The following is a 13527-nucleotide window of genomic DNA, read 5'->3' on the forward strand; positions in this document are numbered from 1 at the left end:
TGAGTATGCCATAGTAAGCAGGTGCATTGTGTTCAATCTCAGACACCTGAATGAGTCAGACATTCTCTGCTTAGGCTTGACCTGGGCTTTTGGTGTGGCTCACTTCCTGTAGCAAACCTTTCACATGTGCACAGGCATCTGATTCATTAATACTTTTTTGAAGGCACCGCATAGATGCAACAGGCAAACTCTATGGTGCCAATACTTTTGCTTCTCACTTTAAAAAAATGCGTGACACGTTCAAACATCACAGAAGTTATTTAGAGTCATGCACCTCATATATATGCCCAAGTTCTCATTTGAATTTGGACACATGTGTGTTATATGAAGAGTCATCAGTTATGTTTGTGATCCTTCCTTGCCTTTTTAATGGAGGAGAACCAAGATTTCTGCCATATTGGCCCTGATAATTTGCTGACCCTAAAGAAATGAATATGAGATATTAATGGGATGTTACCAGAATTTATTTGCTCAAAACCTAACATAAAAAGGGGCAAAAGTGCTGATTGATCAGATTCCATGGCTCATTTGGCAGAGATTCAATAAGCTACAACACACATACCCATTGGCATGTAATTGACTGGCTTCCCATTTTCTCCCGAATCCTTGTGTACATGCACTGGTGAGTGGCTTATACAATGCCAATGCCAAAGAATTAAGTTTTGAAGTCAGTTTTTTTTTTTTATCTGCAGGACTGGATGCCAGTCAGATAAAAAAAAAACTCAGAAGATTCTATTATTCAGCTGTCAGTTTATTAGATGTTTTCCTCATTTTATATTTATAGGAAAAGAGGATTTATTTTTAAGCTATCCATACTTTTACAAAGACTTTCAAAATTGCCTAACTTTTTCCATTGAGAGCTCTCAAATCTGTGTTTTACACGTACATTTGAGTTTTTAGCAAAGTCTCTTTACTACTCATCTTAGTCCTATTACCCATGATGCCTTGTGTAAATCCTATTTGTTACTTTCCAACCTTCATTTTTACTTTTAAAAAGTGGTCTGAACATAACTTTCTTCTCCACAAAATGGAGCAAAAATGCAGCTGTAAGAATTCTCTTTTGTCTTGTCAAATGTGCCAAACACTTGCTTGTATTAATAAATAAAAACTTTCAAATATTTCTGGGGAGTGTGGTGTAAGGATCCAAGTGCTAAACCAATTTGGATCTCCAACAGTTTAATCAGTACAAAGACTAGTTTGTAAAGGCTGTTGCCCCAGGCGTATATGTTTACCACACTTTTTGATTGTTACACTAAAGATCTCCTCGCATCCCAAGAAAGCCAAATTATATTACTTTAAAATGATCATCAAATGAGAATTTAATAGCTTTGCTAATTGTCAATAATCTGTCTTGCTTGTTATATGGAGACAAAACAAAGGCAGCTACACATCAGCCAGCATCACTGCACCTACCATCAGTGACGACGGCAAAGGCTGTGTAGGCCTCTCCTGGGTAACGATCTAAATTTGATCCTAATCTGTATTTTTTAACACCTGAAGCTCAAATGGTTGTCCTGAAGAAGAGCAAAGATCCAAATACGGGGGACAAAGAGTGAATCACAGTAGCTGTACCCAGAAGCATTTTTCCTGTTTATGCCCCTACTTCTGACCTGATATTCAACCCTGTGCTGAAAAACCAAAGCTAAAAAAAGACATTGTCACAATATCCCCGGAGTCATTTCTGTGCATGATTTAGCTGAAGCTGATGATCCTGAGTGTGAGTATGTGAAACCATTTCACGACTGAATCCTCAACACATGTAAAAGCTTTGAGCACATTTAAAAACGTGTTTCCAGGTGGTCTTGGTAACCGCAGGGGTAGTTGTCTCACATTCTCTGGCTTTTTGTATATATTACTTTTTTTTTTTTCCAAGTAAAAGTCTGCTTGGCAGACTCTTGTTGCTCTCAGATTCCCTTGTGGATTTTGGAACAGCTCTCTTCCTTTTCCCTCAACATTTTCCTTTTTATTCTTGAGAAGAAGCAATGCTTCAATTCCATCTCTGCTTGGGGCTGTTTAGTGAAAGAGGGAGGAAAAAGAGAAGTCTGACCGTGATGGACAAGAGAAGGAAGCAGACTGAGGGATGAATGGTCTCACTCACAAGCACATTGAACCAGAAACACACACAAACCACCAGCACACACTGTGCTCTATTATTCCTAATAATCACTACCCTGTTTATGAACCATTTGTGGTTGTGTTATCTTGTAAACTATGTTCTAGAAGAGAGAGCCTGATATGATTCCATACAGAGGCCAAAAGCTGCTACCAAATTGTTAAGCTTCATCTTTTATCTTGTCTTTGTAAAGCTGTTGATGAGAACACTTGAGAACTTATGTCCATCATAAATCCTCAGCAATTGAACATTGACACATTTCACATAAAACCAACCTAAACATTTTCTTATAAAAAATTTATGCATTTTTGTGTGTTTTTAAAACCTCCTAGTATCTTAACCTGCTATGATTTAAGGTTGATTCAACATGACACATTAAAATTAATTCTAACTAGATCTTGGAAATGGTTTTCCTACCTGTAGGGCTTAATCCCTGCTTCTTGCAGCTGTTAAAAACTTAATGTGTTTATATTGTTTTTGTTCTTGCCTTTTGATTTTGTTTTGTTCATTGCCTCTTGAAATTGTTGATTCTCAACCTTTTAGTTTGACATCATAAGATTGCTTTCTGGGTTAAGAAAATAAACAATGTTGTGATGGAGGATATGTACAAGGCTCCAAAATGGTTTAACTTATTTGCAAGCAAGTTTGGATTTCATTGTGTTTTTTTTTTTATTATTATTATTCATAATACGCATCATATTTGATAAAATGACCACTCTAACATCTAGGTAGCTGCACTAGCAGGGATTCCATTGTGTTATGTTGAACAAAAATAAAATCTATAAAATGGCTGTGCTCTCTGCTAGATCCTATTGATCTCCCGGGTTTGTTTTTGTCTATATTACATCACCTAAGTGATGCTGCTTCTGCCAGTAGAAAAGTCCTGTGTTGTTTTTTTTTTTATCTTGCAAAATGCAACTTTTATATTAGTTTGGCTTGTATTGATCAGTTTAAAATGGGCATCCTACCTGCAAACTGTTATGAGAGATGAAATCAATGATGAATGTTTTAAGATTCTTTTCGGGAGATAAAGAATCTCCTGAAAACATCATAATTTTTTATACTTTTTCTTTGTATTTGGACTGTAACTCACCAAGTTATAACTGGTATCATGTACAAAGTTGAGAAATACTTTTAAAAAAAGCTGATATAAAGTGTACACACAGTAGCTGAGATCGCAGTCAAAAATTGCTGAATAGTGATGATGATGAACAAAAAACTTAATCCATTCAAAATGTAATCTCGGGACATTTCCTGTCCAAAGCTCCAACTCCAACTCTAAACATCCATGGTTCATTTTTCATAACATTATGTTATCTTGCCCCAAACAAGCCAATTTTAGTTAATTCTGCATATATGGTGAAAAATTACTTATTTGTTCTGACAAACAGTAGAAAGGTTTCTTAGGATTTGCTTATATTATTTTCTGTTTTGAGATATCTTTGACCTCTACCTGCCCGTTTTAATCAACTCATTACAAAAACAGGCCTTTCATAAATTTTAGTCACATATTACTATGCTAAATGTGGGTCTTTCAGCTGCTTTTATCTTGGTGCAGGTAAGGTAATGAGAAACATCCTACCACTGGAAGACTGTTAATGTGTCAGAGATTCACATTTTTAATAAACAATTTATAAGGGTCAAGTAGACAACAATTTTGGGAGCTAGCATCTTTCATTCTGAAAGTGACATGGTCAGGGAAACAGGAAAACATTACAGGAAACCATCACTGGCTAAGTGGCTAGCTGTTACCAGTACCTCTAGAGCTTTTCTCAATTCTCTCTGGAAAGAATTGATAAAAATATGAGTTCTTTCCAGCTAATTTTAAGATGAGGAAGAGCTAAAAAAAACAGTAAAATAAGGATGTATATCAGGGTTAATGCTATCTTCCTTGGGTAATTGGGTTGACTTTTTGTTCCTTCTAAAAAGAAATAAGCACAATTATTTCTTGGATTGGTATAGCAATCCAAGATACAGTTTGGATTGCTATACCTTTGCCATATTTTTATGGAATATGAAATAACATGACTTAAATTATTAAACACTCTAGAGTCACCACTCTTGGTACTGTGCCATGCATGAAGTGATCGCGATACAGCCCAGGCTACCTACATGTTTTTGGGACAGGTTACAAAATGGTAGTTTCACAGCTCTGATACAACAAATGGTACACATGAAAACCAGTATGGAGTTTAAGTGCTATGTTGATGTTAATCTTTTGCTTCTTGCTCTGTCTGCATAGCTGGATAAGGATCTACTCACCTTGGCATGACAACTGTTTAGGTAGGATTATACTGTATGTGACAGAGAATGGTGCTTCAAATTCAAATATTTTCTTCACATTTAGACCCATATCAAATTTATTTTTATATTAAAAAAATAGTGCATAACTTATATAAGTAGCAAGATACTGTAAGTGACTGTTTTAAAAATGATTTTTGTAACAATAACATTACTTAATTACCACCTACAATTCTAAAATTAAATATTTGATAATTGGACAAAAAATGTTATATCATAAGTTTTGCACTCCATATTTACTTTGTTCAATAATTGTGGAGATAAGATATGTTGACTTCAGCTTTTTTGTGGAAGGATGATTAGACACTGTCTTGCAGCACTGAATAAAATTTATGCGCAAGACCTTTCCACTGAAGAGTCTACAACTGGAAACAGACTGAACAGTGAATGAGGCGGTGGGCAGTAGATTTTCATCTAATTATATTGCTCATTAAAGGTTATTAGTGCCGTTTATGTTTGCCCCGCCCTCTCCAAGTTTTACTGTGCTGCACTGTATTCCTTTCTGACCACTGTAGAAAAAAAATGCACTTCATGGCTTTTAAATTGGCTTGTATCCCTCATTTATAATGATGCATTCTTTATTTTTGCCTTTGCCTTCTAGTAGCGAGAGCTCACAGTATTTTGCCGTGTAAGCTGTTTGGATAATGTGTCCGCTACAGGGCTGTTATTCAGACTAACAGGAAAAAAAAAAACAACAACTGCAGCATCAGGACAGAAAGTGTGGAAGTTGTTTGCATATGATGAAGAGGAGCAGATTATGCCCATGAATGCTGTCATAGGTGACTGAGTAATGTGTGTGCAGAACTTTTGGTGCTGAGCTGTGTTGATATGTGCCGACAGTTTAATCAACAGCAGGTTAATCTCTGTGTGTTTTTATTCTGTCATGTGGAGAAGATACAAATTTCTAAACGTATAAGAACCAAAGTAAGAATCAAAGAAGGCTGGTGAGAAAACAAAGTATATCTTTTGAGGGTTTTTTTCTCACAGCTAAATATTTCAGCTCATAAAAGAAATATCAATAATTTTCCCTTAAATAAAAATAATTAGTTTAACACTGACTTTAAATGAGGCAATTGAGAACTGCAATTCTGGTCACTGAGAAAGTTCACAGCTTACCACTCACCTACTTTAGGACTGGTTGTGTAACCATTTCCAGATTTATATATTTTAAATGGACTGAATTAGTATAATGCCTTTCCTCATGCTGACCAATACACTTTACACTATAGAGTCTATAGTATAGACACATTCACTCATCTGCACCCACAAACACACACACATTCATACACTGACACAGATGAGCAGGACTACATAGATTTGTGATATGTGGAAGCTAGAATCATACCTACAAGCTATAGTTGTCAATCATACCTTGTTTCTTCTCTGCTCTGGAATATCTGGAGATTTCAACATGGTGATTTAAAAAAAACCCATTTTTTTAGCCTATTTCATTTGATCAGAGATGTTGTGTTTGTGTGATTTCTTAATTGGCTTGGGAGTAATCAGGCTTGGATTTGGCTGAAGTTGTGTTGAAATTTCCAAAATGTTATTTTAATCACAGGTAATCTTCTTGTTGAAAATCATTTCAACAAGAAGGGATTGTATTTTCACATTCTTCCAGGTTTGTTTAGCTGGTAAACCACCCTTTAAAAGAAAACAAACAAACCTACTTTCTGCATTAGTTCAGGTAGTATTTTATAATGGGTCAATTTGTCTGAAACATTTCAGATGTAACATAAGTGGTGAAATTGTTTTATCATGATACTGTACTTGATCAACAATCACAGTTAAATTATTGCTCTGTAACGTGGAAACATGTTGAGATACACGAGTTGTACAGAAATTTCACAATAAACAAAGACCTGAGTTCTGAACACAGGATGATTGTGCTGTCATATAAAAAAATGCATGCTACCTTTTTAACTGCTTGACAGAAAGAGTGAACAATCAGGATCACCTAAAAAATTATCACCGTACACACGATGCAGCAAGAAAAGCAAGTAGGAGACAACAAAAGGCAGAAGAAAGTCCCACAAGACCCATTGTGTCCAGTGTTTTTACTGTAGTGATGATGCACCATGCCGCTGGTCCCCTTCTCTCATTAAAGCTTTATGAACCAAGCTTAGTGAACGTTTTATTATAATGACGCCACTGTCTGGCACATTCTAGCCTTGCGGCAGCCTGGTGTTAGTAGAGGGGGTTGTAAAGTGACAGTCCCATAGAGACATAGATCATAAGGAGAAATGGAGGAAGTAAAAAAAAAAAAAGGGATGAGAGTGTTTGGAATGCAAAGCCAAGATTAAAAGCACATGGGAGTTTAAAAAAAAGTGGAGGTGATTCAAAAAGACCTAAGGAAAGACTGTCTTTTCTTTGGTTGTTTAGACTGCAGGCTCAGTGGTTTTAGTGTGACTTAAAAATGAGTGGAGTTTAGGCTGTCAGAGATAGCTTTAATGGAGACCCAGGGGGCTGATAAAACAAACGGTTTAAGACATCAGTTATTAATTGCATCAAGGTCAAAGGAATTCAAGTACACTTTTTTACTTTTTGAGTCAGTGGATGGAAGTTCTTTTCTTTTACAATTAATAATAAATCCACAAAATCTGTTTTTTTAATGGCAGTTGAGTGAAATGATGACATAAACCAACTTTAAGAACAGAGGATGATGCAATCTTTGTTTCTAATAACAGCCTTAACATACAGCAATATTCAATCACATGCTGATTCATTAAATGACTGTCCAGTCATAGCTCTCTCAAAACATACATGAAAAAAGGAGTTCACACATCTGTCTAATTCACAAAGCCCCACCAGCTAGGAACCCGTCATGTAGAACTCAGTGAGTTCTTATGGCTCCCCTGTGACAGAGAGAGTACTCTGTATGCACCCCTCTGTTTAGTACTTCTGATCACTTCAAATGGAGAAATGTTCGCTGATTTCAAAACTTTGACTGACTTTGCATTTGCAATTTGAGTCTGCAGGGTGGCAACAGAGCACAGATTTATCTACAGATCAAGCCTGAGCCTTTCATAATTTAACCAATGCCGTATATTATAAATAATTTATTTTGACCATGGTGGCCCTTTGGTTGATTTTTGTGAATGACACTTGTGCTAAGAAATCCCTCAGCCCTACTTGCCTGGGCCCTCCACTCACCTTTGACCAAAGTTGTCATAATTTTGTTATTTGAGCTGACCGGAGTTGGACTCCAACTGTGGCACTGTAAAGCATCGAACTATGAACATGTTTCTTTTGTGTTTGAAATCAATGAATGGAGATAAATACCTTTTTATTGGGATATGTTGTTTTGGGCTCACCAATAAGTTGTCTCATATTGGATATGGCGTCATTTTCAGCTCCGAGCTCCAAATTCAGAGACAAATCTAACACGACAATAGTACAGTGATTGCTATGAAGACAGACATTCACTGAACTAGTGTTGATTTAAAAATGTAATCTAAGACTTTTTTCTGTACTGATAAAGTGAGATATTGTTCTTGCAGTTTGAGGAGTGTCTCTGCACTGCATATATTAAGAGGGAGCTTGCTGTGAGGAAACATTTTTTTGTGTTCAGTACATTTCTTTTAGTTGCATTGTTTGTTGCCGTAAGTCATATTTAAACATAGAAGAAAAAAACCCAAAACAAATCCCAGGCAGTTTTGCAGTAGGCTGGACAGACCCAATGTCTTTTCGTTCTAGAACAAAATGTTTAAAACCTGTTGTGTGATGTTCTGAGATTAAACTCTGATCAAGTCACATGCAATTTCATCTCAATGGACAAGGCAACATTATTTTCTGTCTGTGTACTCCACTTTTTGTGAGGTTATCTGAACTGTAGCCTTTGTTTCCTGCCCTTAAATGGTCAGGCCAATAGTGCCATTTTATAGCAAAATCAAGTCACTATGCTACCTTCAGTTGTTATAAAAATACTATATCAAGAAGAACTTAAATGAAATTTTAATTTATAGCTCTATTTCACTCCTTGAAATTGGCCTCTGTCTCTTTAAGAACACTCTGCATATTCTCACACTGCCTCTGTTCAGCATGTCTTCACCATAATGCGTCTCCATGTCATTTGTTGATGCTGTTTACTTCTTGGTGAAGGTATTTTTTTATTCCAAAAACACTGAACTGTGAAGTAGTTTGCATGAAAAGTTCAGCATACTCACAGTTCCACCAGGTGTTTGCTAATTGCTGCTACCGCTAGTCTGGAGGAGCTAGGGGAGACAGAGAGGCCCAGTTGAGGACAAAAGCTCCAAGGTGGAGCTTTTGGTAAATAGGCGACAAATTGCAGGAGACGGTATTAAGGTACTTCTGAATGGCTGACATGGGAGAATCAAGGATTTGAGTAATGAGAAAACAATTATATTCTGGGACCAAACACTGCAACCACCAGAATTTTCTGATAAATGTAGACCTGAAAAATTAAGACAAATGTTCCAAAATAGAGATAGATTAACATACCAATGCTTCACTTCATTAGTACCCAAGTCAGACCATCAAACAGAAGCATATTACAAACAAAGGTGTGTGAGTTTTTAAAGTTTGTTATAAATCCCTTAACCATGTGGTAAACAGCATCCAAAGCATGGCTTGGAAAAGAAGAGAGCATATAAATGAAATCATCATAATCCAGAACAGACATAACAAGCAGCGACACGCCCCTTGTTGGATTTAAAAGACAAAGAGACTTTATTCAAGAAAGAAGTTACAACTTAAGATTTTTCACCAACATCTCAATGTGAGTTGCAGAAGACAGAGAATCAAGAAAAAAATAATCTACATATTTATACTGACAGACACAAATAAGTCCCTGAAAAGTGGTGATTGTTCAAAGGCTATGCAATTTAGATTTGGAATTTGAAAACAGGAGGAATTTTGTTGGATCCTAACATTTTGAGTTGCTGTGATGTGACTGAATAGTTGAATGTGTTAACCTGTTTTATCTAATAAAGTGGCTGGTGTGTATATTGATAATCTTTTGTTTTCAAATGATGTTCATTTCTACTAGACAGCGCTTTTCAGTAAGTGACTATCAAAAATAAAGAAGTGTAATTTTTCCCAACTGCTTTAGTATAATTATATATCCCTGCTGGTTGTCAGCGTTAATCCTTTGCACCGTCATTTTAAATTTAGATTAATTTTTTTAAATCGGCGTATCATAATTTATTTCCTCTAATAAGTCTGAAGTAAATCACTGCTTTATCTGTGAAAAATTAACACCTTTCAGTCTCATCTGTTCACCTGTCTCTCTTATGCTCAGAAACATTAAAAAACATGCAGTGTCTTTGTAAAAACCAACATGAAAGTCACTTAGGATGGCATGACTCAGCAGCAGCTGAATGACGCATGCTGAGTACAGCTCATATGCAAGTTCTCTGAATTAAAGACATTTAGCTCCTGTCATAATCTAAGACTAAATCCCTGCCTTATCGCCGGCCGGGTGCAGAGGCCATGGCTTTGTTTAATTGCCACAAGCCGAACCGTCAAAGCAGCATTTCCCTCAGTGTTTACCCCCACTGAGGCTTATAGCTGATAATGGAATTACTCTCAGTCCCAGGAGGAGAAGGAGAAGAAGAAGGAGGGAGGGAGGGCAGGAGAGAAGAGATGAGAGAGTGGATGGTGGAAGCTGAAAGAGAGGATGAAGGGAGTCTACCTTAAAAACAGAAGAAAGGATCTAGGGATATAGATGATGCAATGTACGAAAAGATTAAAAAAAGAAAATGAAAAAAAGGAGCTTTTGGAGTTGTGCAGTTGTTGCTAAAAGCGCAGCCTGCAGTCTCTGTCTTAGTGTTTACTCCTTGATGACATATCACTGGGAAGCGAGTAAATTATAACGCAGGATGAAGTCAGAGATCAGCAACAAAAAATAATAAAATATCTGGCTGAATTGATAAATGCGGCCGTTTATGATGGTAGTGGAAAATAACATTATGGGAATTAAATTCAGGCACCTTTTTAGACCACGTTCCCGGATTTTAGTGTTAATTCAAAAGGCTAACCTTTTTCATTAAGTTAAATGTTTTTAATTGTTTTGTTGTCCTATTCTCTTTGCATGTGCAGTCCTGCTAAATGACACAATCTTTAAAACTTGCTTGTGGTTCTGTCAAGGGGGTTGCATCTTCAACTCTGCTTATGTTCAACGATAGATCCTAAGGACATTTAGCTTTAAGCAGGGTTAGATATTTGACTCTAATTTCTTTAATGACTGCAGATGCAGCTAAGTCAGTTAGTTTGTCATGAGGTGTGGTGCGGGTTGGTGAGGCAGACGCTGTAGACCCAGGTATGATGACTATGATGTTTCTTTAATTATAAATAAGTCCAGCAACAAGAAGCAGGCACAAGGACACACTGACAACGAATAGACGAACATTGACGAGGACCCGACGAGGAACAAGGAACACAGGTGGAGTTAAATACACAGGAGGGTAATCACAGAGACGAGACACACCTGGGAACAATCAAGGGGAGGACAGGACAACGAAGAGACTCAAGGACACAAAAAACTCTAAATGAACACAGAAAACACAGATCCTGACAGTACCCCCCCCTCAAGGGCGGCTACCAGACGCCCCCCAAAAAAAAAAACCACAACAAGGGTGGGCGGAGGGGCGCCGGATGGGGGGCCAGAGTCCAGAAAAAACAAAAACACAACAAGGGTGGGCGGAGGGGCGCTGGACGGGGGGCCAGAGTCCAGAAAAACAAAAAACAACCCACCATCGTGGGCGGAAACACAAGAGGGGCCAAGAGTCCAAAAACAAACAAAAAACTACCCACAGGGTGGGCGGAGGCAAAGGAGGCAGGAACCACGGAGGTGGTCCGGCGGTCGTCCGCGGCGGCGGGAACCACGGAGGCGGTCCGGCGGCCCGTCCGCGGCGCTGGAGGCGGGAACCACGGAGGCGGTCCGGCGGCCCGTCCGCGGCGCTGGAGGCGGGAACCACGGAGGCGGTCCGGCGGCCCGTCCGCGGCGCTGGAGGCGGGAACCACGGAGGCGGTCCGGCGGCCGTCCGCGGCGCTGGAGGCGGGAACCACGGAGGCGGTCCGGCGGCCGTCCGCGGCGCTGGAGGCGGGAACCACGGAGGCCGTCCGGCGGCCGTCCGCGGCGCTGGAGGTGGCGATGAGTCCCGGGGGCCGCCCACAGACGGCGACGACGAGCCCCCCGAGGCAGGGTCTCTGGTGGAGCACAGGGGGTCTCGGTCGGAACGCAGGGAGTCTCGGTCTCGGGTGGAACGCAGGGAGTCTCGGTCTCGGGTGGAACGCAGGGAGTCTCGGTCTCGGGTGGAACGCTGGGGGTCTCGGTCTCGGGAGGAACGCTGGGGGTCAGGGTCTCGGGAGGAACGCTGGGGGTCAGGGTCTCTGGAGGAACGCTGGAGGTCAGGGTCTCTGGAGGAACGCTGGAGGTCAGGGTCTCTGGAGGAACGCTGGAGGTCAGGGTCTCTGGAGGAACGCTGGAGGTCAGGGTCTCTGGAGGAACGCAGGGAGTCTCGGTAGGAACACAGGGAGTCTCGGTCTCGGGTGCGCCGGCTGGAACGCCGGCTGATTCGGCCTCGGGTGCGCCGGCTGGAACGCCGGCTGATTCGGCCTCGGGTGCGCCGGCAGGAACGCCGGCTGACTCGGCCTCGGGTGCGCCGGCAGGAACGCCGGCTGACTCGGCCTCGGGTGCGCCGGCAGGAACGCCGGCTGACTCGGCCTCGGGTGCGCCGGCAGGAACGCCGGCTGACTCGGCCTCGGGTGCGCCGGCAGGAACGCCGGCTGACTCGGCCTCGGGTGCGCCGGAGCGAAGCCTTGGAACCGGCCGCGTAGGCGAGCCGCAGCGAAGCCTTGGAACCGGCCGCGTAGGCGAGCCGCGGCGAAGCCTTGGAACCGGCCGCGTAGGCGAGCCGCGGCGAAGCCTTGGAACCGGCCGCGGGGGCGAGCCGCAGCGAAGCCTTGGAACCGGCCGCGGGGGCGAGCCGCAGCGAAGCCTTGGAACCGGCCGCGGGGGCGAGCCGCAGCGAAGCCTTGGAACCGGCCGCGGGGGCGAGCCGCAGCGAAGCCTTGGAACCGGCCGCGGGGGCGAGCCGCAGCGAAGCCTTGGAACCGGCCGCGGGGGCGAGCCGCAGCGAAGCCTTGGAACCGGCCGCGGGGGCGAGCCGCAGCGAAGCCTTGGAACCGGCCGCGGGGGCGAGCCGCAGCGAAGCCTTGGAACCGGCCGCGGGGGCGAGCCGCAGCGAAGCCTTGGAACCGGCTGCGGGGGTGACAGCTCCGGAAGGCGACGAGGGGCCGGGTCCACCGGCGGCTCACGTCGCTGTCTCCGGGCTGACCGTGGAGGTGGCGGCTCCGGAAAGCGACGAGGGGCCGGGTGCACCGGCGGCTCACGTCGCTGTCTCCGATATGGCAGCGGAGGTGACGGATCCGGAAGGCGACGAGGGGCCGGGTCCACCGGCGGCTCACGTCGCTGTCTCCGGGCTGACCGTGGAGGTGGCGGCTCCGGAAAGCGACGAGGGACCGGGTCTGCCGGCGGCTCACGTCGCTGTCTCCGAGCGGGCAGCGGAGGTGGCGGCTCCGGAAAGCGACGAGGGGCCGGCTCCACCGGCGGCTCAGGTCGCTGGCTTCCCGGACGGAGGTATCGACGGGGGCCATATCCGGGGGGTGCCAACACCAGTCTTGTCCCCCGGAATAGCTCCCGCTGCAGGTCGGCGAGGGCTTCAGCCAGCTCCCTGTCCTCCCTGCCGGACCTCCGCCTCGGGCCGCTCTGCCCTTTAGGAGGTAACCTCCTGAATGCTGGGTCCATGTTAGCAGCCTCACCGATCGGTCTGGTCGGGTCCTACTGTCATGAGGTGTGGTGCGGGTTGGTGAGGCAGACGCTGTAGACCCAGGTATGATGACTATGATGTTTCTTTAATTATAAATAAGTCCAGCAACAAGAAGCAGGCACAAGGACACACTGACAACGAATAGACGAACATTGACGAGGACCCGACGAGGAACAAGGAACACAGGTGGAGTTAAATACACAGGAGGGTAATCACAGAGACGAGACACACCTGGGAACAATCAAGGGGAGGACAGGACAACGAAGAGACTCAAGGACACAAAAAACTCTAAATGAACACAGAAAACACAGATCCTGACAT

At 42.9% G+C, this 13527-nt stretch overlaps 1 protein-coding gene across 8 annotated transcripts in view; it reads left to right on the forward strand.

Annotated features, from left to right (window-relative positions):
- Window positions 1-13527, forward strand: part of LOC102220183 (glutamate receptor 4) — a 118837-nt gene that overhangs the window by 31121 nt on the left and 74189 nt on the right. The gene's annotated exons all lie outside the window — the stretch shown is intronic.

This window comes from Xiphophorus maculatus, chromosome 18, assembly GCF_002775205.1.
Source record: "Xiphophorus maculatus strain JP 163 A chromosome 18, X_maculatus-5.0-male, whole genome shotgun sequence".
Lineage (NCBI taxonomy): Eukaryota > Metazoa > Chordata > Actinopteri > Cyprinodontiformes > Poeciliidae > Xiphophorus > Xiphophorus maculatus.